This window comes from Pleurodeles waltl, chromosome 9 (assembly GCF_031143425.1).
Source record: "Pleurodeles waltl isolate 20211129_DDA chromosome 9, aPleWal1.hap1.20221129, whole genome shotgun sequence".
Taxonomy (NCBI): Eukaryota; Metazoa; Chordata; class Amphibia; order Caudata; family Salamandridae; genus Pleurodeles; species Pleurodeles waltl.
Genome location: NC_090448.1, coordinates 955,264,859 through 955,291,162, shown reverse-complemented (window position 1 = coordinate 955,291,162; position 26,304 = coordinate 955,264,859).

Here is a 26,304-nt window from a genome sequence, read left to right as displayed (position 1 = left end):
CCGGGCTGGTCATCTAGATCCAGTTGGACAGAGGTGCTCTCATCACTGTGGGCCTCTTCTGTTGGTTATGTGGACATGTGTGGACCCTCCTGTCCAGTGAGGTTGGGTAGGGGTCCTGCAGGGGTATAAAAGGATGTGTATTACATCTGTGTGTGCCATGGTGTGCAATGGGTGGGTGACCGTGTACCCCAGTGCTTGCATTCCTGTGTGGGACCTTGTGTGATGATGATTTAGTGGGGTGTATGGGTATGTGCAGTAGCCATGCTTTAGTGATGGGTGTCCATGCTTTGTTGTTGCATGCAGGGCTTGGTGTTAGGATGTGTGGTTTGTGATGTTGGGACATTTGTGAGGAGTTAGAGTGATGGGGGTGAGGGTGAGGGTGGGGGGTATGTGCTGGCATGCAGGTAGGGTGGGGGATGTAATAGTTAAGATTTGACTCACCAGAGTCCATTCCTCCACCTACTCCTGCGAGGCCCTCAGGATGCAGAATCGCCAAGACCTGCTCCTCCCATGTTGTTAGTTGTGGGGGAGGAGGTGGGGGTCCGCCACCAGTCCGCTGAACCGCAAGGTGGTGTCTTGAGACCACGGAACGCACCTTCCCCCGTAGGTCGTTCCACCTCTTCCTGATGTCCTCCCGATTTCTTGGGTGCTGTCCCACTGCGTTGACCCTGTCCACTATACTTTGCCATAGCTCCATCTTCCTTGCAATGGACGTGTGCTGCACCTGTGCTCCGAATAGCTGTAGCTCTACCCGGATGATTTCCTCCACCATGACCCTGAGCTCCTCCTCCGAGAACCTGGAGTGTCTTTGCTGTGCCATTGGGTGGTGTAGGTGATGTGTGGGGGGTGTGTGGGGTGATAAGTGTGCTGATATGTAGTGGTGTGTAGGGTGAGGTGCGTAGAAGTTATGTGGGTGATGGTGTTGTGTGCCTGTGGATGCTAGTATTGTTGATGGTGGTGTCTCTCTCTGGCCTTCATACAGTAATTGTGGTCGTAGGGGTTGTGGGTGATGTGGGTGTGTGTTTTATATTGTATTGGGAGTGTGGGAGTGGTGTGTGTATGTGTATCAGGTGAGTGTATTTCGATTTGTCCAATGTGACTGTGTTTTGGAGATGTGTGTGTGGTCGTGGGTCGTGATAGTGTGGGCGTATTTCTGTTGGCTTGATTGTGGAGGTTTTGTTTTTGCCAGTTTATCACTGACCTTTGGTGTGGCGGTCTTGTGTGGGTGTCTGAATACTGGCGGATTCCTTGTTGTGGGTCATAATATCTGTGGCGGATTTCCGCGGCCCCGGCGGTGTGTTGGCGGTCTTCTGCATTGCGGTAAGCGGCTTTTACCACCAATGTTGTAATGACCGCCTATATCAGTCTTATTTGCAACAAATCAGGGAGTTAGTCACGTCTGAACATGACAAAACTCACTCCTTCTGTGGTTTTTACAAAGCCCTGTACACTTCTGAACTCCCAGATGTAGAGGCTCAAATAGATTCATTAGAAGGAGTGACCTTACCCCAGGTAACTGCAGATCCCAATGAGGCTTTAGGCAGCCCGATTGAGGAGGATGAGGTTCGAGATGCCATTTCCTCTCTTAATCTGCACAAGTCCCCAGGGCCCGACGGGTTTACAGCACATTTTTACTGAACTTTTAGTGCTGAGTTAGTCCCATACCTTATGCTTCTATTCAATCATACGGCTACCATCAAACAAGTCACACCCACTATGAGCAAGGCACTCATTTTGATTATTCCTAAACTGGGTAAAGACCCTCAACTCTGCACCTCCTACAGGCCCATTGAGTTGTTCAATTTAGATGTCACGCTCTACACTAAGATACTAGCTACCTGGCTTGAGGGTTTTGTTCCTGATCTAATCCTCCCAATCAATCGGGATTCACTCAAGGGAGACAGACACATGACAATCTCAGGAGTGTGGCCCAACTGGTTGAGAAAGCAACCAATTAACAGATTCCTGCCACTCTGGTAGTGCTTGATGCAGAGAAGTCCTTGGACCTGGTGGACTGATCCTTCCTTTTCTACACCCTTCCTAAATTTGACCTTAACAAAGACTTCACTAGAATGGTACAGGTGAACTATGCACACTCCTTGTCATGTGTAGTGGTCAATGGAGTGGCTCTGATTATTTTTCATTACAACGCGGTATACGCCAAGAATGCCCACTCCCCCCACTCTTATTTGCTCTCAGCATAGAACCCTTGGCAACTAAGATACAAGCTAAATCAGAGATTCAGGATGTCCCCTCTGGCTCATGTGATTCCAAAATATCACTCTTTGCAGATGATGTACTGTTCTCTCTCACTCCCCCCACCACATCACTGGGGGCTTTACAACATGAGTTGTTAAGTTGCAAGACTATATTGGGTTACCGTGTTAACCTCTATAAGTCTTTCGTTCTCAACCTTACCCTACCTTAACTGGAAATGGAGACTCTGGCAGCCTTAACCCCCTTCAAATGGGTGGAAAAAGACATCACATACTTGGGAATTAAAATCACCCTAAGGTTTCTGACCTGTACCGCACTAAGTTTCCTCCCCTGCACCCCAGCTTAAAGCAGACCTTGAGCACTGGGTATCAATTTATTTCTCTTGGCTGGGATGGATGAATGCGATCAAGATGACAGTTCTGCCACGTATACTGTAGTTCTTCCAAGGCCTCCCGATTGAGGTACCTCAGTAATTTTTTATGGAACTCTGCACCCTGGTGATCTACTTTCTCTGGCCAGTCAACAGGGCCCGTCTCCCCAATAAACAACTGTGATTACCAGAAGGAGTGGGAGGGCTGGTGCTGCTGGACTTCCATCTATTATGTAAGGCAGCACAATTATGGGTAAATACTGAATGGGCACTGAGATAATCAGATAAACACAGGCTCCACATGGACAGGGCCATAGTTGGCAGATTTGCGTGGGATGTCCTCTACTCACACTATCATTAGACTATGGGACATAGTAACAAATACACTGGGATGGACCACTTTCCCTTCCCCTTACATTTTTATCCATTTTATTCTGGCCTTCCCCCCTGCTCTGACACCGGCGCCTTTGATAAATGGAGAGAAGGGGGATGCCTCATGATTTCGGACCTCTTTCATGGCTGGGAAATGTTGGCATTTGAAAATTGTCAACGTGATTTTGCATTACCAGATACCGAATGTTATCTCCACACTCAATTGACACATTGGGTATTGCACCCTGACATGTGTCTCGCAGCAATAAGAGACCTTACTCCCATTGTGAAATTTGTGAGTCAGATGAGAGGAACTAAAGGCTCCATTTCATTCCCATATGTTCACTTACTCCAGACCTTGCCTCATTCACAACACAACATGTCCTCTTTTGGAAAAATCTTTTAGCTGCCCCAATTTCAGACTCACTTTGGCAAAAACTGTGGAATCATATTCCTAGATTTCATGAAAGATATCAGTACTAGAGAACCGCAGTGTACATGTAAGTAACTTGTTTTATCCTTGCCAAGTGCTGAGTAAATTCTCCATTGGGGTCATACCTTACTGATGCCATAACGGCATTGTGTAAGTTTAAAAAAAGGCAACAAAAGCGGGCTCAACCCCATCGACTCCAGATCAGCCCAGAGCTTAGCTCTGTTTACGCTGTCACACACTGAGCTGCGATCCTTGAAGGCCAAGTGCAAAGATTTGGATAGTGGAAAATTTGATATTAACAAATACAAATTAAGATTTTGCTACACTTTGCCCCAACTGGGTCTAAACCTATACTGGATACCGGATAAGATATCGTGCCCTTTTGCCCAACGAAGAAGGTGCTCCAAGATCACCCGACCTATAAATTTGACCTCAGCGTCAACTAGCAAGATTGATCTAAAACAAGCAGGATCTGATCAGTCCACCTTTCTAAATACTGGCACTATCACAGAGTGACGCCAACCTGAAGATAATGAACAGCAAATGGCTGCATTTATGTGTTTGGTCAGAATAGGTGCCCAAAGATCAATTAAAGACTTAAACAGATCATAGGGAACCCCATCAGGTCCAGGTGCCTTGCCCATTGGTAAAGTCAGAAAAGCCTTCCAAACTTCTTTTCAAAGTACCGTTAACCTTGCATCAACATGGATGCTCGGAATAGTAAGCTGGGCATCTTCGTAGTCACATAAGGCTGAGAAGTGATCAATCCAGGCCTGAGCTGGGACTGTTAAGACCTGATCTGAAACCTGCTCAGAACTCAACAGGAGGTGGTTAACAAATAACAACCCTTTAAAAGGCACCACTCTCCTGCGATAAGCTAGCCATCTGTAGGTTCTCCCACAATTTATTTTTTTAGCGTCAACTGGTCTTCCACTGGAGACCTCTTCTGTAAGTGCCCCCACAGCATTGTTTGAAAAAGATAAGATTGTTTTACTGGTTCTTGGCTGTTTATCTGTCACATTTAGCAGGTCCACTTTTCTCCTCCCTAAAGCGCAAGTGATGATAAAGTGCGAGAAACAATAGTCCCAGGTAGCCCAAGCAGCAACCGGGAGAGGTAGCCCTTAGATCAATCATAATTCAAAATCTACTCACAGGTCCTGCAAAGAGCAAAACTCAGAGGGGTGGCCCAGCCCAGTCTCCTCCAGGCCCTGATCGGCACAGACGAGCCCACTCTTGGCCCGTCTTCACCTGGGTCCGTACCGGGCCATGCCCTGTATGCATCCCGTGTAGGGGGGAAAGGGCAAGCACTTTATAGCGAGATGTAGGATCAGTATCTCCTCCTGCAGGCAATGCCGTTCCCTGAGTCTCTGAAACTCACAATCCCTCCATGGCTTAGTCCCTTTACTGCTTTTATTGCTATTTCCAATAGTCTACTTTTAATAATAAAGTTTCTTTGAGTTTGGTTGTCCTTTGATATGCAAATAACGGTTTGTCCTGAAAGAGACTGTTGAAATCTGGTTCTTGCTTTAAATTGAGACAGTGGAACAAAAATGTTCCTTTTCGTTTGTATATTTTGGTGTGAATAATTTTAGAAAAACTCCTGAAGACTGCATTTTTGGGGCTCCTCAGAGATTATTAGGCCTTCTTCAGTTTTGATACCCATTGTGTTTATTGTTTTTTCAAGCAATTTTATGGCCTAACAATGCTGTTGGAACTTATCACACACTTTCTGTTCCACAATTTTAAATGTGATCGGGTCCAAAATAATTATTTAATGATTATGATCTGAATTGTGCCAGGAGCATATTTATTTCAAAGATCATTAATGAAAACTGTAGGAATGTCTGAGCTAATTTCGATATTTTGCCTAAGAAAAAAAACGCCAAAATAATCTGCTTGCCTTGTAAAGTTATCAAAACATCAGGAATGATATTGAAACATTTGAGTTTCAAATAGTGATGCTAACACTACCGCTAAGGACCCAAGTTGTTACCAGGCCATTGCATGTATGTATTTGTTTCTAATTATTAGTCACCCTTAGCAATTTCACTAGTGGGAATACCGTTCTGCATAAGAATGTGTGGTTCAGTGTTTCCGCACTGAGGTTCAACGGGCGTGGTTCGGGACACACTTCAGTGACACCAATCATTAGTGTAAAAGGTCATTTATTTAGGACAGGATTTAAACCAGATTACATCATTTAACATTTCAACTAGTACCCGCCAACTTTAACAGAGCCCCAACCCTTTAAGATTTCCCCTTTCATCTTTTTTCACTTCCAAACCTGCATTTCGCTTCCACTCCCCTAGACACTCCCCTTTTTCTTTCATGCCCTACTTGCTTCGTGCAACCCCCACACTCCGATCCTTCACCTGCTTGTTTTTCCCTTGGAATGGTGGCCAAGCTCGCATCTGGCTCTCCACCCTCCCCCATCTACTGTATCACCCCTTCGTCACCATCTGCCCTAACTGACGCTCACCATCCCACCCTAGCCCCCCTTTGACGGAGGAACCTCACACCATTATCCCCCCTTCTACCTTACCAATTGCCGGGTGGGTAGCCAAATTCCGCTCTGTTTAACTTTCGGCACGGAAAGAGGCCGATCCCTCCCCCCACATCCCTTTTATCCCGCCACCCCTAGACCCTCCCCCTCTTACCTGCAGCCTATCCTGTCACATCCGCGCCACTTCCTGTGACCCGAACGTGCCCGTGGAGAGACTAGAGCGAGTCTCTCTGTCCGCGGGCCCCTCCATTGAGACACACTTGAGTGACACCAATCATTAGTGTAAAAGGTCATTTATTTAGGACAGGATTGAAATCAGATTACATCATTTAACATTTCAACGAGTACACGCCAACTTTAATAGAGCCCAAACACTTTAAGATTTCCCCTCTCATCTTTTTTCAGTTCCAAACCTGCATTTCGCTTCCACTCCCCTAGACACTCCCCTTTTTCTTTCATGCCTTACTTGCTTCGTGCATCCCCCACACTCTGATCCTTCTCCTGCTTGTTTTTCCCTTGGAAGGGAGGCCAAGCCCGCATCTGGCTGTCCACCCTCCCCCATCTACTGCCACCCAGCATAAACCCACTTGGGGTTTTGCTGCCCCACCCCGGGCAAAATTGGACACGCTACTGCAGCCTTAGCCTTCTACACCTGTTCCCTGAACCACAACTTGTCTCCCCACAAATCTCCCACCAGTAACCTCAATTCCGTGAGATAATATGCATTACCCAACTGTGACAAATGCACCCCGTCCGCTATGAACAGTGCCTCATCCTGTTCTGTGATGTCCTCATGCTTTAAAACTTTTATCCCAAGTGACCAACAAAATACCCTCATAGCCCGGTTCATTTTTTTGCGAGCCTGCTCCATGGCTCCATGTTTAACTGCCCCTCTCCAGGCTCAACGGGGTACAAACTCATTCCATACCAAGCAGGTACCATGCAACCTTTGAGAAGTTCCAGATCTCTCTGCATGTGCTGCAGTACTGTGAGTCCTGATAGCTTCACAAGGTCATTTTCCCCCAGGTGAATCAACAGCAAGTCAGGACATCCCCAGTTCGGCAAACTAGCAGTAATAAAGGAAAGCAGGCTTCCCCACCTCATGCCTCTTTTACCCCACCAAAAGACCTCATGATGTCTGCTAGGGAGTCCCAGCGCCCACCCCCAAATCTGTTTTTCTGCAAACTTCGCCGCCCAGTGTATAAAGGAATGGGCGACCAGCCATGTTACCATCTTGTCCTTCTGTGGGCTGTAAAGAAAAGGAACTGTAAAAAATTGTCACAGGAGTTAACCCTCTTACCCCCACAATTGCTTCAGCTCACTCGCCCACATGGATGCAGTACACAAAACTTATTACGGCCTCACATAGCGCTCACAGCATCTAGACTTCCATCTACCTATGGCCCTAATCCTTGCCCAGTCCCAACCCAAAGGGGCCGCCGCTGTGGCTGCCCCAATCCTGAATAAATGAGCACCATACTCCAGTAGGTGTCGACCTGTCTGCTTCAGTGCCATCCTTAAAACCTGTAACAACTGGAAGCTAGTAAGCTTCGCTCCTGTCTTATGCACAAAAACCCCACTGTCTCCTGTCAGGCGTTGAATACCCCTAAAACTCATCCACTCCCACACCGGCCACGCGGCCACATTCTACCTCTGTCCAGCCATACCTATTTAACCTTCCCCAACTGATCGGTCTTAGAGCGCATGAGCCAGATTCCCAAATGGTCCCCATGCATGCAAACCTCTTTGATTTTCACACCTACTCCCCTTCCCACCCCCAATAATTCAGATACTCGAAAAGCCCCAAAAAACATCCACAACATACATAAGCGAAACAACACCAACTCATAGTCGTCAGTGCAGCATACCGGCAACACATGCAAGATCTCCAATAGTAAATCAAAAGTAAAGGGCTCCCTCGCTGCCCTACCTGAACCTGCCCTGACCCTGCCTTTGCCTTTCAGCATCTTACCCAGCAAGTCATTACGCGCTGTATCCGAACCAAAAAAGAGTTTCCCGTAAAAAGAAACCCCGGCCAACTTGCTCCCAATGGTCGCAGGGGATAGACCTTCCTCAATCAGAAAAAGCAAAAAAACGTAACGCGCGTGACTCAAGCTCATCGTGTCCCTGTAACCAGAAATTGCCTTCACACAACTCGAAAGATTGAAACTCCAACCATGCAAGCCTGTAAATCCGCCGAGTGGATTCCGCTAAAGACATCTCCACCAGCCCAGTGATCATCACGCCCCCCACTCCCAAATGTCTGCCAGGACCGCAGTCTTGCTCCGCTCCGCTCCTGGTGCCAATGTGTGAAAACGTTGCCACTGTGAACGAGACAGGAAATCTGCAATCTCGTTGTATACCCCAGGTATGTGCGCAGCTTTGAAAATAACGTTCAATGACAAACAACTAAGCATAAACTGGCGCAACAAGCGCAAAACTCTGAGATCCCTCGCTCGCTGTCTGTTGACTAGTTCAACGACTGCCATATTGTCAACCCAAAAAAGCCACTGTCCTTTTAGCTAGTTCATGCCCCCATACTGCTAATGCCACCAAAATTGGCAAAGTTTCGAGGAAGGTAATGCTCCTCCCGTGCTGTAACCATTGCATAGGCCATGATTCTGCGCACCATCTCCCATCCCAGAAAAGCCCGAAGTATATTTTGGTGTGAATAATTTTAGAAAAACTCCTGAAGACTGCATTTTTGGGGCTCCTCAGAGATTAGTAGGCCTTCTTCAGTTTTGATACCCATTGTGTTTATTGTTTTTTCAAGCAATTTTATGGCCTAACCATGCTGTTGGAACTAATCATACACTTTCTGTTCCACGATTTTATATGTGATCAGGTCCAAAATAATTATTTAATGATTATGATCTGAATTGTGCCAGGAGCAGATTTATTTCAAAGATCATTAATGAAAACTGTGGGAATGTCTGAGCTAATTTCGATATGTTGCCTAAGAAAAAAACCGTCAAAATAATCTGCTTGCCTTGTAAAGTTATCAAAACATCAAGAATGATATTGAAACATGTGGGTTTCAAATAGTAATGCTAACACTACTGCTAAGGACCCAAGTTGTTACCAGGCCATTGTATGTATGTATTTGTTTCTAATTATTAGTCACCCTTAACAATTTCACTAGTGAGAATACTGTTCTGCATAAGTATGTGTGGATCAATGTTTCTGCACTGAGGTTCAACGGGCACACTTCAGTGACACCAATCATTAGTGTAAAAGGTCATTTATTTAGGACAGAATTTAAACCAGATTACATCATTTAACATTTCAACGAGTACAAGCCAACTTTAACAGAGCCCCAACCCTTTAAGATTTCCCCTTTCATCTTTTTTCAGTTCCAAACCTGCATTTCGCTTCCACTCCCCTAGACACTCCCCTTTTTCTTTCGTGCCCTACTTGCTTCGTGCATCCCCCACACTCCGATCCTTCACCTGCTTGTTTTTCCCTTGGAATGGTGGCCAAGCCTGCATCTGGCTCTCCACCCTCCTCCATCTACTGTATCACCCCTTTGTCACCACCTGCCCTAACTGACGCTCACCATCCCACCCTAGCCCCCCTTTGACGGAGCAACCTCGCGCCGTTATCCTCCCTTCTACCTTACCAATTGCCGGGTGGGTGGGTGGCCAAATTCCACTCCGTCTAACTATCGACGCAGAAAGAGGCCGATCCTTCCCCCCACACTCCTGTTAAACCGCCACCCCTAGACCCTCCCCCCACTTACCTGCAGCCTATCCTGTCACATCCGCGCCACTTCCTGTTGCCCGAACGTTCCCGAGGAGAGACTAGAGCGAGTCCATTCACAGACTTCTGATCTGCACCAAGTAAAACTTTGGACAGGAGCTGGGGCAGAGGGACAGGCAATGTTCCCACCAACATGGACCTAACCAGCTGTGACCTCTCCTGCCCCCGTCCTCTGATCCTGCATCAATCACCTTGTCCCTGTTTTCACCTTGGTCAAAAAAGTGGTAAATGGCAGTGGAGAACTACTCATTATTCAAGTTTAATATTTTTATTGTCAGTTCGTTCGAATTTAGCAATTCATCGACATATCCAAAAGGTGAAACATTTTACATAAACATACAAAATCAAGTTCTAAAAATAGACTGCTAGTAAAAATGAGTCGTCTGCAAAAATAAAGAACCCATAACGATAAAATATTGGAAATATTAAAAATATTCGAAGCAACAATGACCTAGCAATGATCGTTCGTGTAGTCCATCAGCAGACTGGGTATTGTTCATTAGGTGGAATTTCCTGTGGAAAAGGACCCAGTTTTCACAGTCTGTCCCCACTCTCGGTGGAATCACTTGGAATGCCCTTTATTTGGTGCAGGGATACCCGGCAGATTCAGAGATTCTGACTCCTGCATCTCTGATCCAAATATCAGGCAATGTGTGATTTTGTCATGAATTATTGGTCCCATGTACATTGTGTGCAATTGCAATATTTCGTCTAATTTTCTTTATTCATTTTCTTAAGGCACAGTATCATACTTACACATTGCATACGTCAGACGTCAACGGAATAAACAGTGGATGGTTAATGTGTTACACATTTGTCATATAAACAAGACTTCACTGGTCTAAAAAGTGTTTCATAATCAACTTTGTATAAACAAGAGCTATATCAGTGCTGTTAAATTCGCCTCCCTCCTCTCCCCAAAAAGAGAACTAAAACCTAGAAGACCAAAGGAAAAATGAACATTGAACACTTCATATGTGGGAAATGCATGCCGATAGTCTGAGTCGGAGTTGGGGACGGAGCTATGGGACTTTCACCAAGGGGGTGCAGGAGACAAAATTAAAAGCGATTTAAATGTGGAGGAGAAGGAGTGCTCTTTTGCGAGTAGGGGGAAGTCCTTCTGATAAATAGTTAATGGGAGCTCCCCAGTGATACTCAAAGTTCTTATTCATGTCTTGGAGGATGTCTGTCATTCTTTCAATTTTTAAGCTTTGCCAGAGTCTAGCATGCCATTGCGATAATGAGGGCACTGTGGCCTTCTTCCAATTAGCTGCTTGAGCCATCTTTGCTGCCACCAAACACTGCCACATGATGGAGCGATCACTTGAGGTTTGGTGGTGTAGGGAGACATCTTTTACACCTAAGAGTGTAAAGCCTAATGTGGAAGGTATGGGATAGCCCAGTATTGTTTTACTTTGTGCCAAGATTTCAGTCTAGAATGCTTGAATGGTTGGATAGTCCCACCAGATGTGCAGAAAATCCCTGAGTACACCTCATTCCTTTCAACATAAATCGGATGTTGCAGGAAATATCTATTTACATTTAGTGGGGTAGAGATACCAGTCCTATAGTAATTTATCATGAAATCTCCCTTTTTGACCATGAGCAGATTCTCTTGCAACAAGAGCATGGGAAAAGGTTGCTTTTTTATGTATTTGTTTAGTTGTCTGAGATCCATGATCTGCCTCTATTTGCCAAACTTTTTCTTTCTCAGGATGAAATTGGAATAAAGGCCTTTACCATGTTGCTGGAAAGAGACCTCCTCTATAGCTTCCTTTAAAAGAAGACCCAAAATCTCCTTTTCATCAGAGAAAGATGCAGATATGTTCTCTTGCATGACAGACGATAAGGGGGCTTTTGCAGAAAGTCCAGAGTGTGACCTTGGCACATGATATCCAAGACCCATTTGTCATTGGTGGTACTCTCCCACTGACTGAGAAAAACTGAGAGGCAGTGGTGCAGATGTTGTCTGCAGTGGTGCGAGGTTATTTGTGCTGAGGAAAAGTCACTGTCTTCTTGCTGAGACTTGTCCTTTTCCTCCCATTCATGGTCTCTTTCTAGCTGGCTGTTTAGTAACCTCTGTATTGCTGCTGTTTCCCAACATATTGTGGTCTATACCCTTGCTGTGCATTCGGCTGGAGTCTGTACGCATAGAAGGAGGACCTCTGTGAGTATTGCCCTGTTCCCTTTCCACCACAAAAGGGTTGAAAACTTTTTTGTAGGAGCGTACCTAGAGAACGTGTCCTCCTTGATTGCCTGAGGTCATCATCCACATGCTTTCCGATCAAATTCTCTTCATCAAAGGGCATGTCCAATATCTTAGCCTGAACCTCAAGGTGAAATGATGTGGCTTTCAGCCATACCTGTCTGCGCAGGACTGCTGCACCTGCAACTTGTCTAAAGGCGACCGAAGATAAGTCCATTGTTGTGTCTATGATCTCTGAGGAAGCCCTGACACCCTCTTGCAGAATCTCTTTTGCTTTGTCCTTTTTTCTTCCGTTAGGTGACCAAGAAGAGGGGCAAGATCTGACCACATTTGTCCATCATTGAGCTAGAATGGTCAATGCATTAGATGCTCTGATGGAGTTGGCTGAAATTGCTGCAAAACGTTTGCCTTTATTGTCCAACCTACGCCCTTTCTTGTCTGGTGGTGCTGAACAAATGAGCAGATGGGTTTCTTGAGCACCTTTGAGCTGTCTGCATCACCACTGAATCCTCACGAGGATGCCCTATCAAGTAGGCTGGTGAGGAATCTGGGGATAAATACTTTTTATCCATTTGTGAAACCACAGCAATGACCGATGCTGGATTCTTCATTAGTTTTAGCCCTTCCTCCCAAATATGATTGACAGTTGGAATGGAACAAACAGATTTTCTCATAGTTGCTTGACTGGAATAGGCAGATTCAATCTCTTGGAAGCACATTCCATTATTTTATTGAATCCCCCAATCTCTTCAGGAAGGGACAGACCCGGAAACGGTAGAGGTGAGGGAGATGAAGGCACTATGTAGTTGTCCCATTCCTGACCCCGTTTATCTGGGTCATTAAGTAATTCTCCTTCCTCAGGTTGGTCATCTTGATCACTGTCTATGTAATCATCCCTGATGGTTAAGGCGGGAAGTACTACTATATTTTCCCAAGCCTTGTCTGGTACAGGAGTTGTAGGCAAATGATGCACGGCAGGTGGATCCATGCACCCTGGAGTGAGAGGGATTGGTGAATGTGAATCGGGGAAGTGCTTATATCAATCAATCAATCAAGTAATTTGTTAAGCGCGCTACTCACCTGGTAGGGTCTCATGGCGCTGGTGGGGGGTGCTACTGCTCGAAGAGCCAGGTCTTGCAGTGCTTCCTGAAGGTCAGGAGGTCCTGGGTCATACGTAGGTTGAGGGGGAGGGAGTTCCAGGTTTTGGCAGCAAGGTGGGAGAAGGATCTGCTGCCGGCTGTGGTACGGTGAGCGCGGGGGACGGTGGCAAGGGCAAGGTTGGTGGAGCGGAGCTGGCGTGGTGGGATGTAGAAGTTGAGATGCTCGTTGAGGTAGGCAGGTCCGGCATTGAGGAGAGCCTTGTGAACGTGGATCAGGAGTTTAAAGGTGATCCTTTTGTTGACGGGGAACCAGTGGAGGTCTCTGAGGTGGGTATAGTAATCATTGACCATAGGCCTCAAGTCAGATACCAGCAAAATAGGTATTGCTATGGTATCATTATGTGCAGGCTGTTGCTCCTACTTTTCCTGCCCATCGTATGGGAAAGTGCTCCTTAAAAGAGTCGTAACAACGAAAGATGGGCTGCTGGTGAGTTGGGACGAAATAGTCACCTTCCAAGTAACTGGCATTGTATCATCACCCTCGTCGTCCTCAGAGTCCTGACATTTAACACGCAGCTGTGAAGGACTGTATGCAGGCCCAAAGATGCCTTCATCAGCCGATCCCTCAGTGTCGCGAAGCTGGGCAGGAGGCAGTGGGGATATTTTGCTGGGAGATGTCAAGGCTGGTCTAAGTTGGCCAGGAACATCCTCAGAGAAAAAAGTTTTCTTTTTTATTCTCAACGACAGGCTCGTCCACGATGCTGTTGAGGATGAGATTTTCTTCATTATAGTTATCGTCGTCGACACTGGTCTCGTCGATGGTGACAAAAAAACTGCCATTGACGGAGAAGTCATCGACGGGGCGGTCATTGATGGGATGGCCGTTGTCGCTGTCATCAATGAAGTGGTGCTGCTCTCGTTGACAAAGCAGTAGTCGTTGTGTTGTTGTCGTTGATGCGACCATTTCACAGATAAAGATGTAGCTGTTGATGAAGCCTTAATTGATGCTGCTTTCCTCCTTGACGTGTCAGACAGCGGTCTCACCTTGTTGTTGAGGACTTTTTTTGAGGAGTGACAGGCACAGAAGAGTATGATGTGAGGGATTTCCTCAGTTCAGAGCCTTTAGAAAAGTCCTTAGAGACTGTTTTGCCCCAGTTTTCAGTCTTTTTGATTTTTCACGGATGAGGCTGACCTCTCATTTTAATGTTTGTGCTCCTGAGAAGAGCAATTAGGACCTTTCTCCTCATCAGAACCAAAATGAGACCTGAATTTTTTCTTTTGCATCCATAACAGCAACCTGGCTTCTGTATCCTCAAGTGTTTTTGTAGAAAAGGTTCTGCAGTCCTTGGGTACTTGGTTAGGATGGATACAAAAGAGACATTCCTTGTGAAGATCTTCTGAAAACAATCTTGGTTTTCCACAGAATCTACATGTCCTGAAAAGGCTCTTCTTAGATCCCTCAAGCATGGTAAATATAAAAAAACAGTACCTCAAAAAATGAATCCAATGGTTCCTTGACAGGAGAAAAGAGGTCAAGAGTCCCCCAAATGTAAAAACTGAGCAGAGCCCAGGGAAATTTCCTTGCACACGATGTGCGGTTAGAAATCTGAGGTATGGTGGCTCTGCAGGGGTGAAGTGGTCATGGGTCCGGCCTCAGATTGGCAGAAGTTTGAATCTATTGAACCAATGTGAATTGGTTAGCAATATCACTTGCCTTTCTATGGCCTGCCAAGGTAATTTTTAGTACTGCTTATTTTAAAAACCGTGGGTCTCCAATGAGGAAGATTCAAGTATGTGAATCTATGAAAGATTCAATACTGGAGAAGTATCCTGGCTCCTTTTCTTTTTATGTTGTACATTAATCCCCTAGAGCAGGTTCTATCTGAATATGGGCTCGATGTCCCAAGAGTTGGAGGCAGACAGCTTCCCATCCTCCTATTTGCAGATAATTGATGCATAATGGGTGGTTTATATATGAGCTTCAGTCGTCTTATGCTTCTGTTCATATGATTAACATTTTTACAGTGTTCATAATAAAAGTGTGGTCTCCCTTAATTGCGATCCATCCTGGTGTGCAGAAGGACTTAATTTGTATGTAAAGTACATACAAGTAACATTTCTGCCACATGAGAGCTACCTGCCTCAGCACTGCCCTACATTTAAAAATGCATTGGAAAGAAAATTAATTTCTCCTTACTGCCCATCTTTCTGCAATGGTTTTTGTTTTAAGCAGCAAGCACATTTATTCATTACATGTGTTTATGTGCACGCCTAAAACACAAGCTATCTTAAATTCATAATTTCTCAAGTTACAATGATTGTAATACACATTACAAAGTATATGTAATTTGCATCATAATACACATCTAATATTAATCTTTTATATTATGTTTCAAGATTAGAATTTTATAAGAGGCTACAGAATGCTACCTATAACACATACTAGTTAGGTATGTACAGCAAATTCTTTGGGCGAAGGGATGTGGCCAGCAGGGTTATGATAGTGGACTCTTACTAGTGTCACTCTCATTTGTCACTAGCTGAAATGCTGTCCTCCCTAACACATCCCAATCCATCCAAGTGAAGGTGGGGTCCAGAAGCATTAGTAACTCATCTGACATCCCTGGGACTCGGCAAATGGAGGCTGTGAGGTGTGGATAGCCCTTAACCTGGCTCGGGGGGATGCCCACACTCAGACAGAGGCAGAACATTCTTTTAGGGAGTGACGCACTGTGGTGGTCAGTGTGCAGGCCTTCTAATTGGTTCCCACTTAACAGGTTTTGTCACAGGGATGGCCACCAGTGGACATTGCATTGTGGGGGGCCTTGGTAGGGGTGCATAAATTGGGGGGATAGGCTTAGCCTCTACTCAGAAGCCACCCCGGATATATTTTAAGGGTGTTGGGCACATAACTCTGCTGCAGCCACCTCTTCTCTGCCCCATTAGTTGCTGCAGTTGCTGACTGGAGCAACCCTATTGGGAGGGAGCATCGCTGTCATCCCTGCATAGACATCTTGAGCCCATTGCACTGAAGACCCCATAGGAGCCATCAGGTGAGCCCTCTGCCCCCTCCCCATTACACTAGACCCTAGGAAGGAAAGCCCCTTTGGTCATTGGTTCTGGACCCTCTACTCTGACTGAGAGGTTGGGAGCCAGGCTTTCTGAGGCAAGTTAGAACTCTTCTCAGTCTCTCCCCGTGGCCTGTGAGGGGGGACTGTCTCATCCTGTCTTTGCTTGCCTAGAAACCTGCCGTCAGACACCTACACCCCTCGCAGTAAAGGGTGTCAACTGGACCATTGAAGCCATATGGATGACTCTCTCTCTCTCTCCCTCCTGCCCAAGTAACTCTCCAGACTCAGACTTCAGATGACTTGTGGACCGGCCTATCAACAGCAGTGCAACACTCCTGGGGCTGGTCTGAGCTGCTCATGCTGTGGAGCGTGGACATTCCTGTTGGCTGCAAGCTGGCCTGATCCCTGATTCACCTGGCCAGTGGCTTCACAGCAGCTCGACAACTCCGCTCTCTGGTCAACTCCTTTAGCGCAGACAAATCTGGTGAGAACCTCCTTGGTGGTCCTAGATGTCCCCGTCTCAGTGTCACCCTGGTTGCTTAACAGTGTCCTGCCGGACTTCCTCCTTTGCGTTGGCCTGTTGTGGTCTCCACTTCTAAGGGGACTTTGAGGTCTTTTGATCTACTGGTACTAATCTTGGGTGCCCCCCTTCGTCAACCCAATCCACTCAAGATGGTCCTTGCTTCAAACTGCCGGCCTTGTGGCTCCGACTTCTCTCCTGTAGGGGTTGGCTGGAGCTCACAAGTGGGTCTGCAACTTATGGGAGACCTCCTGTTCTTCAAACTAATCACTGCATTGCTGAATCTCCCACATAGTAGTCTTGGAGGCCTCTCCATTGTCCAAAACCCAGCACTGTAGTCTACTTGCCCTGTCTCCGTTATAGGCAAATTGAAGCCTATACCCTAATGGGTCCCCACCAAGTGCCTAAGGGGGGCTCATTGACAACTGATAAACTTGACACTATTCTAGAAGCCGTTAGCACAATGCGCTGTTCTCTTGAAGCCAGAGGGAAGCCATTGGGATAGATGTCAGTCTCCAGAGAAACAACCAAAATAAATTGGCAGAATGCATTACCAAAGCTGAGATGGTGATTCAGGACCTGCTTCCAAAATCCCGGGAACATCAACAGTAGCTTCTGGATCTACTGGACCTAGTACAGTTTCTGGAAGGCAAGGAAGAGGATACTGAGGTCCGTACCCAGTGAAACAATATTAATGGTGGGTTTGCCAGAAGGTGCAAGGGGCCAGGCACCAACAAAGTTCCTATAGTGGTATATTAAATCCTTCCCTCTGCCAAGGACCTTTCTCCCTTTTTTTCAGTCATTAGGGTGCACCACATTCTGGCCAGGCACTCCTCAACGGGAGCCCCCATCCTATGATTGCTCTATTGTTACACTATAAGGACAGAGACAAGATTGTCCATGCGGCACGTCAAGCTCGGCACATTGTCTTGGGAATGAAGAAGACACTTAGAGAAATGGACAACAAATATTCATTACTTTTCAGAGCTAAACGTAAGGTCAAGTCTGACCACAAAGTCTTGTTCTTTACAGAGCCGTAAGCTGCCTGGGACTGGGCTGAGAGTCGAGGTTCCTCCCCCTAGGGGGATGTGCCCTGTAGCTGGGAGTCCAAGAGACTAGGTCACAGCTGCAGACATCCAAAGCCAAAGCCACTTAACTCTTGCGCCCTGGCCTTGACACCCTCCCGCAAACACGTCCAGAAAGGCAATCACTTTGCCTTGGTTGCTGCAGTCACCATCCATGACCTTGCTGCAGGCCCTCACTCCCTTGCAACCTCATCTTCCGATGTAGATGACTCTTCTTCCTTGCTGTTACCTATCTGGGATCTGGAAGCAACCCCTGTGGTGATCCCTTGGACTGCCTGTGATCTTCTGCAGTGTACCACAATAGCCTCTCTACTCAACCCTATTCCCATGAGTCCCACCTACCCAACATATAACATCTTGTTTAGGCCGAACAGATATTTCACTAATTCATGGTTGGGCTGGGGTGAAGAATTTCTCAGGGGCAGACGGCTTGCCCCCTAGTGTAACATCTCTCTCCTTCTTTCCCTCAGATGAGGTTTGCCCATGTAGCAGCATCCTCTGTCATTGGGTGGGCCATTCAAACCACCTCTTTCTCTTGATGGCCAGTGTTACACCAACACCTAACAAAGTTAATGAATTTGAATTACTTGTTTGGGCGGATAGCCGTTTGCCAGGTTTAGTTTCGTTAACCTCCCTACGGTCACATCCTACTTAGTCATATGGTAGTTCCAAAAGTAGCATTGATCATAACTGTGCCCACAATGAACAGTCAGTTGGCACAGCACCCCACCGCTAAAACAGCACAACATCATTTTGGCTAGGTACCCCCCTCTTTTTACAATAATTTATTTCAGGCTAACTCCAATATATGTACATTTTCTGGAATGTCTAGGGATGCACACTGCCAGTAGGCGCTACAAGATTTACTACTTTTTTAAGCATAAAGGCATCATCATAGCCTTCAAGCAGAAGACGAACATAGCCGCTTCAGAGGGCACACAGCTTCAGAAGTGCTAGTGTGGCCTGGTCTTCTCCACTATTCTACTTTTGCATGAGGGGCTCTTATTTGGATCTAGGCAATGGGTCCATTCTCCATGAAATCCACCTGAATACACCCTGATGACAGATACATCCTCATTGATGGCATATTTGATGAGATCCCACTGGTACTGGGCATTATTTATGCCCCAAACTCTGATCAACATTTCTTGGAAGAAGGTCTGGTAGCCTGGTCATAAGGGTTCACCTCTCTGGGGTGATGGGTAGGAACTTTAATGCTGTATTAAACATGTCCCTGAATAGGTTTCACCCTCTACTGCCACATGGCTCTATTGTTGCCAAGACTCTGTCATGTTGGCTTCCACCTCTGGTGCATGTCTGGTGCCAACACAACCTTAGAGACCAATACTCATACAGCATCCCTGAACATTCCTTGTTTGTTCATCTTGATCAAATCCTCTGTTCAGCACAGTTGTTGTCCAGATTTTCTTTGTCAGACTATCTAGGTAGGTCCATTTCTGACCGCAGCCACTTACCAACATGCCTGATGTGAAGGTAATCCCTCCATCCAAATCCTTCCGGACGTCTCCAGGACAATGTGATTAAAATTCTCCATTTAGAGCATCCCTTGTGTGCTGCATCTATCTTTACTTTAAAGTCAATGAGGGCTCTATGGTGTCTTATTAGAGGAAATGGGGCATGCTGAAGGTAGACATCTGGGGTCATTGCATGCACAAAGTATCTAGGGTTCACAAAACAATTGAGGAGGAGCTATTTGAAGCTTAGGACTTTTCCCAAGCTTTAGAAAGACAGATGGGTAATGAGCCCAGTCTTCCTGGCTCACTTCAGGTCACCGGTGAGCCTGAGTCTATCCTGGCTGAAAAACGCAGATGCCTCAATTACACAGCATACATAGCGCTCATGCATACCGAAGGTGAAAAGGCTGGCAGACTCTTGGCCTCCTTATCCGGCAGAGACAGGATTCAATCCTTTGTCACTGAGCTCAGAGACTCAAGAGGGGACATTTGTGTTAACACAACAGGAAATACTCCAGGGCTTCCACAACTCCTGGCAGTGAAATTCTCCTAAATGTGTTTTTCACTACTGTGAAGAAACCGCTCACATATGATAATATTGGGTTACCCCTTACAGTTAATAACTGATAATGTTTGCATGAAACATGTAGAAGTATCATGTTTAGTTTCGAACAAAGTGTAATTTAAAATCATCTTTAATGGTAAACTCAGATTTTAAGTCACAATTCTGAAAATGCCACTTTTAGAACATTGGTATTTTCTTGGACTAACCATTTTGTGCCTGCAACCTGTGTTCTGGGCTACATGACTGTGATTAGTATGGCAATTGGCCTTTGTGTATTCTTCCCAGACAGTGAGAAAAGGGTGACTAGATGTTGTCAGGAAGGGCCAGCCTGCAAGGATTTGTGGGATGGAGCTGTTCCCTGCCTCACTTATATGTCAAAGAAGCTGACTCAGACTGGTCACAAAAAACTTCACACTAGCCTTTTGTCATGTCAGGCTGCTTAGAGCCTGGGCAGGGAGGAAGGACATTCCAGAACTATCTTTGAGGTAAAAACCCAACTCCAGAAGTTTCTTCTACTTCAAAGCTGGCACTAGGTATAAAACTAGAACCCTCAGACCCAGAGGGTCATGAGGAGCTGGTTTACTCTTTACAGTATGACCTTCCCCTCCTGGACTGGCCCCTGCCAGGTGACTGGTGGAGGCATTCTACTAACAATACTTTTTTTTACAGGTTTGGGCTGCTGGCCGTTGAAGGGCTGCTGTTGGGTCAGGGAGTGCATAGTTGTGGTTTTTATGGTTTGCTGTGGGGTCTGAACTGTGTGCTGAAAGGGGAGGCCTGGTTACAGGGAGGTGGCAGGAAGACCGGCAGGGGACATACATGTGACACATTCTGATGCAGGACAAATGTCGTACACTAACTTTTCTGAACTGGAATATACGAGAAAAGGGTTCAGCCCCTAAACGTCATAATATCCACAGGTATTTGAGGCGGTGGGGTGTAGGTCGCTATTCTGCAGGAAACTCACCTTGCTGGGAGCTAGGTGGAATCCTTGAGGCATAGATGGTGAGGTCAGCGGTACGCTGTCAGGAATCTCTAATGCGCCTCCTGCGTTATCCGTCAGCATTCCCAGGGATTAGGGTTAAATCATATCTCTGTTCTTGGTTTCTAAGTAAACATAATGTGCTGTGTTACACAATTGGTTTTATCAATGCTTGTTTTACCAATGCTTGTTTTCTAATGTGAGCAGGTGTAGATATGTACTTCTAATTGGGCATGGTGACTCATCTCAACTGCTTTCCTTATTGGCTATAAATAGCAGAGTGAAGCATGCCTCCCTGCTTGGCTATGTTTCGCTTCCTGATCTCAGCATCTGACTTGGCAGTCCAGCCCCTGCTGTCATCCTCGTATTCAGGACTTTTGAGGTAATTCTTTTCTTCGTTCCTGTACCAACTGATACCAGGCATTCCTCCAGCACACCGGAAAAGACTGCAGCTAAGTGACTAGTATTGTCCTTTGAGCGCTGCCCTTTCCTAGAAAAGCTGATGTATTTCAGACCTCGTATTTTGGCAGAGTGCTTATCTTAAAGAGACAAATTCATTTCTGAACATTCTACATTATTATTGTAGTTACTTGCCTAAATGTGCTTCAGGAAATCTGCTTGAGCTCAAGTACAACAAAAGGTGACAGTGAAGTTTTAAAAGCATTTGGGTGACTTTTCTTTCTCTAATAGCATAACTCTTGGATTTAAATTGTGTTATTCATGCCTGTGTTTCAGATTTGAGGCATTTGCTTTTTGAAGGGTTTTTCACTCACAGAGTGAAATGAAACCAAACTGTGCCACACTAACTGTTTGAACTCAGAGTGGACATTTGTATTTCTTGGATTGTTTTTGTTCCTTTCAGTTTAACCCTATACATGCAAGAAAAATATATGTGATATAATTAATGCCCTTGTGTGTCTTTCTTCTGTATGATAAGTGCAACCACAGTTCTAATTGTAGTGTGCAAAAGTGAATCTCTGTGAAGCCAGCCCTTGAGTCACAGTACTTATTGTTATGGTACTCAGTTTGGGTTTTTGGCAATGCAGTATTAGTAATTGTGCCAACAGTTATTATTATCCAAGAAAAGTGCAAGAGCATCCTGGTGTTCTTCTACCGCTCCTGTGCCCATATCAGAAAGAGAGATTCAGTTTCAAGGACGTCGAGTGCACCAACTCTACTATCACTCTGTCAACAACGACCTGCCCCCTGAAGATACAGGGTGCCTGGCTGGACCGGCAAGACGTGGCAGTGTTTTGTCTCTTTCTCTTCCATTCCCCCTTTCCTTTTGGAACACCTGCCGGAGTTTCTGTGTCCACCAGGAAGTGCTGAGAGGTGTTCCATGATGTCTGGTGCATAAGCCGAACTTCGACACTCTCAGCGGGACGGGTGGGACATGGCCAGGCCCACTTGTACTGAGAATCCCGGCCTTGGATACTATTCACAGCGATGTGTGGCGTTTCTTTACCGCGTCTTCCTCCCAAACAGTGGGACAGGCGGCCTAGGACTTGGCCGGTCTGTCCTTCCAATTACCAGTTACAAACACTACCTTTCTGCCGCGCAGCAACATACTGCAGAATTATTTTACGCAGGATTAACTTATGCCCCTGAGCACTTGCTCTTTGCAAATCAAACCTTTTCCTGCTCCATTAGGAGGACGATTCTGCCCTGAAGAAGCCCTTTTTGTGTCAGGCAAAACGCTTTGGCTGTTCCTTTGCTGTATCAAGTTCCCTACACTAAATAAAAAATCTTCGGGAAGAAATCCACAAAAGCCTTGTATGGTTACTTACCGAATACTATTGAACTTTGTACTTTGACTTGCTTTTAATTGGATAACTTGGAGTGGTGCACCCCCTTATGTCCTACATTGTTTAGGCCTTCTTTGCGTCTTAGGTCCCTTTATTGCATCAGGGGCCTTGGTGGAGCTGCACACCATAGGACTGTATTGTTACTACTGTTACACGTATTGTGATTTACTGGGTAAAAATAGGGATTGCTGCATTCTTGCTAGGCCTGCTGCATTCTGTTCTTCTTTTTTAACTGCATTTATACTGCGGTAAGGCAGGGCATTTTGCTCAGGAATGTCCTAACAAGCTTACTGTTCCAAAGAAAACCATCGGAGCAGTAACAGGGCCTGAATTTTCTCTTCCTGACCAGGCGCAAAACTAACTGGCTCGATAACTTCTGAGACCATAATCTAGTGCTTCTTTCAATATGGTCTCACACCTTCTGGCTAATTCCTCCAGTCCAGTACCTCGACATCCAACTCTTATTGTGACATTAGTGTTGTCCCCTCAGGTTCGTAAGGTCATTCACATACTGCTTGACTCTGGGGCTACCGGAAACGTTTTAGACTTGGGTTTGGCTAAAACTATAAATATTACGACTGTCAGAAAAGACGTCCCTGAACCAGTCAGAGCCGTGAATGGCTCAGAATTGTCCTCCGGGCTTATCATTTATCAAACAACACCTTTGTCCATGCTTTGTGCAAGCAACCATACAGAACAAATTGAGTTTGACCTCATAGATACCCCAGTATTCGGAGCCATTTTAGGGATACCCTGGCTTCAGTTACACAATCCCAAAATTGACTGGGCAGCAAAAGACAGTCACATTATACTCTAAACATTGCTGGCACTCCTGTTACCAAGACAAACCATTACTAGTGACACCCTTGCATTGTGGGTCCACATGTAGTATGGCTATCAAGCGGGACAACACACTGGCCATTCCTGCACCATATAAAGCCTTCCATGATGTCTTTAGTGAACAGAAGGCCACCCAGCTGCCACCACATAGGTCATACGATTGTAGTATAGACTTGAATCCAGGGGAACGCTACCATGTAGTAGGGTGTGTGCTCTTTCTGAACCTGCGAGACTACCTGGATGATCTATTAGCTAATGGTTTCATTCATCATTCAACGTCACCAGTATCGTCGTCTTTGTTCTTCGTGCCCAAGAAGAGCCGCGAGCTGCACTCCTGTATAGATTATCGCGCAGTAAACAAAGTGACCATAAAAAATCGGTATCCTCTTCCGTTGATCCTAGTACTTTTAGATCAGGTACGCCAGTCGACCATTCATACTAAACTCGACCACCGGGGCACCTACCACGTGATCCGAGTGATGAAGGGGGATGAGTGGAAGGCAGCGTTCCGAACTAAATTCGGACTCTTCAAGCACACAGTGATGTCCTTCGGGTTGTGTAACGCTCCTTCAGCGTTTCAATTTTTCATCAATGAAGTGCTGCAGGAGTTTCTGGATATCTCTGTAGTGGTATACCTAGACAACATTTTGATCTATTCGTCTTCCACTGAGGAACATATAGGGCATGTAAGAGTGGTTTTACAACAGCTTCGTGAGCATCATCTCTTCGCCAAGCTGGAAAAATGTGTTCTCGGTCGGCATTAATGAGGTATTGGATTGGGAACTCTGGATGCTAGATGGCAGGTTGCATGAGTTAGACAATGAACTGGTTTCTGATGGGGATGTGGCACTCTGCCTCCGGGAGGCTCAAGAATAATATAATGCCATGTTGAAATGCTTGCACTGTCATGACTATAAGAATTATATTGCCAAAGCGCACGATGAGGAGGGAAGGCTGGGTAGGCTGTTGGCCTGGCTCCTTCATCCAGAGACCCACAGAGCTCCTATTACACAACTTCTAAAAGAGGGTGGTGTAACACTTTAATGTCCCAAAGGCATTAACACCTCATTCTCAGACTACTACAAAACATTATATAGGTGCCTAGAACCTCAGTCACCAGATTTTTGGGCTGGCTTCCTGCAGCAACCACCTCTGAGAGAGCTTACCCACAAGTTGTATGAATACCTGAGAGGCCCATTGACAGTGCAAGAGATTTAGGCCCTCATTCTGACCCTGGCGGTCGGCGGAGAGACGGCGGTCAGACCGCGAACAGACCGGCGGTATTAAAAATGGCATTCTGACCGCGGCGGTCCCCGCCGCGACCGACCGCCACTTCTCCACTCCGACCGCCACGGCGGTCATGACCGCCGGGCTGGAGTTTGCGCACTCCGGCCCGGCGGTCGTCCCAAGACCGCCAAGGGTATTATGACCCTGCCTACCGCCGCGGTTTCTTGCGGGCGGGAACCGCCGTGCGAACCATGGCGGTAAGCACTATCGGGGCCAGGGAATTCCTTCCCTGGCACTGATAGGGGTCTCCCCCACCCCCCACTACCCACCCGAGTCCTCCCCCCACACCCTCCACCCCCCTGCCACCCCCCAGAGGTGGTACGAACCCCCTCCCCACCCCCACCCCGACATGCACATACATGCACCCCGACATGCACACACCCCCAACATGCACATATACACACCCCCTACACACACATACACAACGGGGACACATACCCGCACACATACATGCAGACATGCGCACCTGCCGAACAGCACACATTACCCATAGACACAGCAGCACCCCCCGCCCGCATACACGCACTCACATACCCCCTCTACACACTCACACGCACACCCCCATGCACGCCCACATCACACAACACCCCCCCACCCCCTCCCCTCACGGACGGTCAACTTACCTTGTGCGTTGGTCCTCCGGGAGGCGACGGGAGCCATGGGGAGGTGACCGCCAACAGAAGACCGCCAACAGAAGACCGCCACACAGAAATGTGGGTCGTAATTCTGTGGGCGGTGTTCTGCTGGCGTGGCGGTGGAGGTTGACCAGTCTCCACTTTCCCGCCGACCGCCAGTGTGGCTGCTGGCGGTTTTCCGGCGGAACGCTCCCAGCGGTCAGAATGCGCACAGCGGCATACCGCCGCGGTCGGCGGTCTTCACCGCGGCGGTAACTCGGCGGTCTTGCGAAAAGACCGCCAAGGTCAGAATGAGGGCCTTAGTTTGCCATCAAGGATATGGGAACTGGGAAGACCCCAGGTCCTGATGATCTACCTACCTAGTTTTATTCCACATTTGCAGAAACCTTGGCCTTGAAACTAGAATCGCTATATGCTGTCTTCCTTAAGAATGAATCGCTGCTTGCATCCACACGAGATGTGATCCCGCTCCCCATGACTAAGATCCAGGGTGCCTGTACCATGGTGTTCCATCCACTGTCCATGCTTAACATGGACTTCAAAATTCTTAGCAAAGTTCTGGTTCTCCAGCTGCTCTCCCACATTCCAGAATTGATACACAAGAATCAAAATGGCTTCATAATCTTTTGAGACTATACCATGTTCTTTATCATCCCGAGGTGCAGTCTTAGTCAGGGGCCAAACTTATGTCCATAGATCTTGAGAAGGCCTTTGATTCAGTGTGGTGTGATTTTCTGTTTGAAGTAATGCATCGAATGGGATTGGGTGAGCGCTGGTTCAATTGGGTCAAACTGTTGTATTCTGCACCAACCGCGTGGTTTAAGATGAGCAGAACCATCTCCTCCCAGCACAACACCTATTGAGGTACTGGACAGGGATGCCTCCTGTCCCTAATTCTTTTTGCTTTAGCCATTGAGCCATTGGTGGGCTCTCTTAACAGGAGGGGTGGGCACTGGCATGAAGGTAGAGGGCCAAGAACATATTATTTCTCTTTATGCAAACAATCTCCTAGATCTATTTGGCTGATGGCCCAACGGGAGCAGAGACCGCTTTACATCATCTGGGAGAATTTGCAATGCTGT